This window comes from Acipenser ruthenus, chromosome 2 (assembly GCF_902713425.1).
Source record: "Acipenser ruthenus chromosome 2, fAciRut3.2 maternal haplotype, whole genome shotgun sequence".
Classification (NCBI taxonomy): Eukaryota; Metazoa; Chordata; class Actinopteri; order Acipenseriformes; family Acipenseridae; genus Acipenser; species Acipenser ruthenus.
Genome location: NC_081190.1, coordinates 57183270 through 57187334, shown reverse-complemented (window position 1 = coordinate 57187334; position 4065 = coordinate 57183270).

The window sequence follows — 4065 nt, the reverse complement described above, 5'->3', positions numbered from 1 at the left end:
AAGCCTCCCACTCAACCCCTCTGCTTCCAGTAGCGGCCCTGGAGGCCCCACTTCTTCCCTGAAAGCAGGAGACACTCGCAAGCCTGGGAACGGGGGCGGGATATCAGGGAGAGGGTGTCCCTGGAACAACTCTTTCAGAAGCAGCCGTCCCTCCGGAGACAAAGCGGATCTGAGCTGGCTCAAAAACCTCTCCACTCTTCGTACTGAGTGCACTCCCAGCTCAGCACTCAGCCTTTCCGCACTCAGCCAGCAGCCCTGCCGCAGGTCCAGCAGGTGGCGCAGCTTCGTGAGGCGAGCTCTGATTAGCTGGTGGTTCAATGCAGGGGTGTCGGTGCTTGGAGGAGCAAGGAGCGGGTTGTTTACAATTGGCTCTTCCAGAAGCCAATGCAAAGTGGGGGCCTCCTCCCCTCTCTCAACCCTCAAAAGGCGCCAGGCCCTCAGCATGCTCCTGTAGAAAGTGGGGAGGAATGACAGGTCCACCCGGCTGGAATCCACTAGGAACAGGTGCTTATCCAGCTGTCGCGCTCCTGCTCTCCTTAGCAGGACGCAGGCCAGCAGTCTCCAGGACAGTGAGTCAGGTCCATATAGCAGCCGCTGGACTGACTGCAGTCGGAAAGCCGAGACCCGGCTGCTCACATCCATCACACCCTGACCTCCTTTCTCCCTTGGCAGGTACAGCACTCCTTTCCTTAGCCAGTGCAACCCGTCCCAGAAGAAATCCAGCATCACCTTCTGCACCTCTTCCAGCAGCCCCTGCGGTGGTTCCAAACACACCAGCCGGTGCCACAGTGTGGATGCCACCAGGTTGTTAATAATCAGAGCTCTGCCTCTGTAGGAGAGTTGAGGGAGGAGCCAGCGCCACCTGCCCAGTCGCGCCTTCACTCCCTCCAGCACCCCCTCCCAGTTCTTTATCTCGCTGATGTCGTTCCCCAGGTGCACCCCCAAGTACTTGAATCCTCCCCTGCTCCATTGAAGCCCTTTAGGCAGCGCTGGGGGTCCGCAGTCCTCCCACTGCCCCAGCAGCAGTGCACAGCTTTTATTCCAGTTCACCTTGGCTGAGGACAATGTCTCAAAGTTTACAAGGGTGCTGTGCAGTGTCTTGATGTCCTGCTCCCCCTTGACCATCACCACAAGGTCGTCAGCGTACGCTGACACTGTGACAGGGGGTCCACTGATCCCTTGACGCAGTTCTTGGAGCAGGGGTTCGATGGCCAGGGAGTACAACATGCCTGACAGTGTGCAGCCCTGTCTAACCCCCCTCTGTACTCTGAAAGGAGCACTTAGCCCACCGTTTATCTTCAGTACACTGTGAATGTCACGATAGAGCACCTGAGTCATGGCTATGAAGACAGGGCCGAACCCGAAGGCCTGCATGGTCCTCCACAAATACTGGTGCTCAACCCGGTCAAAAGCCTTTTCCTGATCCAGTGAAATCAGACCAGTATTTAAGCCAAATAGCTTGGAAACTTCCAAAATGTCCCGAATCAAAAATATGTTGTCAAAGATTGACCTGCCGGGCACACAGTAGGTCTGGTCTGAGTGTATTACTGAGCCCAGGACATCCCTCAGCAGACTGGCCAGGGTCTTCGACAGCAACTTGTAGTCCACAAATAACAGTGAGACAGGTCTCCAGTTCTTTATCTCGCACAGGTCCCCCTTTTTTGGCAGCAGCGTTACCACAGCCCTCGTGCAGCTAAGTCGCAGCTCTCCTTTGGCCAGGCTTTCATTGTAAACCGCCAGAAGGTCCTCCCCGAGTTCACTCCAGAACGTTTTATAGAACTCTGTGGGCAGGCCGTCTATGCCAGGGGCTTTCCCGTTGCTCAATCCACTGAGGGCAGTGGAGAGCTCCTGCAGAGAGAGTGCTCTCTCCAGCCCCTTCCTCTCCTCTTCAAGGACCTGTGGCAGACCTTGGTGGAAGTTGTGTGTGTAAGCTGTGTCTTCTCCTCCTACCTGACTGGAGAACAGCTCTGTGTAAAACTGCACAGCTCTCCTGCGGATCTCTCCTGGCTCCTGCAGCTCCCTCTCATCCTCCGCACGTAGGCAGTGGATCAACTTGCTCTGTCCCTGTTTTTTCTCCAGGCTGAAGAAAAATTTGGTTGGGGCGTCCACCTGCGATACACTCTAGAACCTTGATCTTGTTAGCGCTCCCTGTGCTTTTGTGTCCAGCAGGTCAATGAGTAACGCTTTTTTTCCTTTGAGATCCTCAACAAGCCTACTATTTGATGTGGACTCTAGAGCTTGCTGAAGCTCCAGAATGTCTCATTGACTCATTGATGTCTCATTGACTCATTGATGCCCCTTGTAACGCTCACAGTGTACTGCTGACAGAGCTGGCGAATCTGCACCTTCCCCACATCCCACCACTGTGTCAGGGAACTAAAACTGGCCTTTTGCCTTCTCCACTGCTGCCAGAAAAAATTAAAACAGGTTTTAAAATGTGCATCATTGGTTAATAGGGTGTTAAAATGCCAGTAGGCGCTGCGTGTTCTAACTGCCGGAATTAAAACAGTTACTATTAAAACACAGTGATCGGACAAACCAGTAGGGGTGATAAAACAAGACTTTACAGGCTAAAATGGTGTTTAAAACAGTAAAAACGGTCTAATCTGGCCAGAGAGAGCTTATCTCCCCTCGCTTTTACCCATGTGTACTGTCTTTTGTTAATATTCAAAGTTTTCCACAGATCTTTTAACTCGCACTTTCCTGTTATATGGCGCATCTCTCTGGCTGATAATGTGTGGGGTTCTACGTGATTCCTGTCCTCTTTGTCATTTTCTGTACAATTAAAATCTCCACTCAGAAAAAGATATTCCTCCGCTTCACATTTAAGAAGGGTATCCTCTAAAACCTTTAAAAATATTCTTTTTCGTCAGTTGGTGCATAAATGTTAATAAAAACGAGTGAGGTCTTCTCCATTACTGCACGCACTACAAGGAGATGTCCTTTAATAACCTCCTCAACATTAACAGAAATGAGTTTTACATTTTCAGCAAATAAAACAGCAACCCCGGCGCTCAGAGAGGACCCGTGACTTAAAATGATATCACCCTTCCATTCTTTCATCCATTCAGTACAATTCCTATCATCACTGTGCGTTTCCTGTAAAAACATCACATTTATATTCTTCTGTTTAATCAGCTCAAGAACAGCAGCTCTCTTCAGAGCATCTCGACACTCGTTAATATTTAATCTCCCGATTTAAATTTCACCCATTAGATAAAAAAAGAAAGAAAACAAGCAGAAAGAAACAGCGGAGAGACAGATAAAAGTGAGAGATAAACTACCCTTCATCCACTTTTCCTGATCGCTCAGACCTTCGCTTGATGTATTCTTTTTCAAAAAAACCCTTATAGTTGCCTCGAACAGACTTATGTTCGGAAAATATTCCTCGACCACTACATTTTTCTTTCCTTTTGTTTTCTTTAAAAACTCCCTAACCTTTTCCAGCTCATACCCCCCGGCCGGCCCCGATCCGCTCTGACTAGCCGAGGACTCCGCTGCCAGAGACGAGTCAGTGAGGCCGCCCTCCCGCTCGCTCTCCGACTCCTCGGACTCCTCGGTGACGCTGCTCGCAGCTAAAACACTCCACCGAGTTGCGGGTCTCCTTTCTTCTACACTTTTCCCTTCAGCCTCTCTCTCCTTTACCCCCGTTCCAACACCTACAATACCTCCTTCCTCTGCCTCTGTATTACGTTTTTTAGCTATTACTCCTCCACTTCTTTTCCTTGTCCTCTTTTTTCCTGGGATTTTAAAATCTCCATCCTTTTCTTTTTCAGCTTCCGTCTGTGCTATCTCCTCCCCGATTTCTCCAATTTCCATCAAACCCGTCTCTATTTCCTCGGCTGCAGCCCGCTGCAGCCTCCTCCCCTCCCTCTGCCTCAACGCTAATCCCTTCCCAATCTGTTACTGCCACTGCCTCCCGCTACCTCAGTGTCCGCCTGGGCTATTCCCCTCCTCGGCTGAGGCTGCGGCTGATTCCGCGCTCTCGGTCTCGGCCGCGGCCCCGGCCCTGTCTCACCAACCTCCCCGGCTGCACCCCGCTCCTCCTCCTCCTCCTCCTCCTGC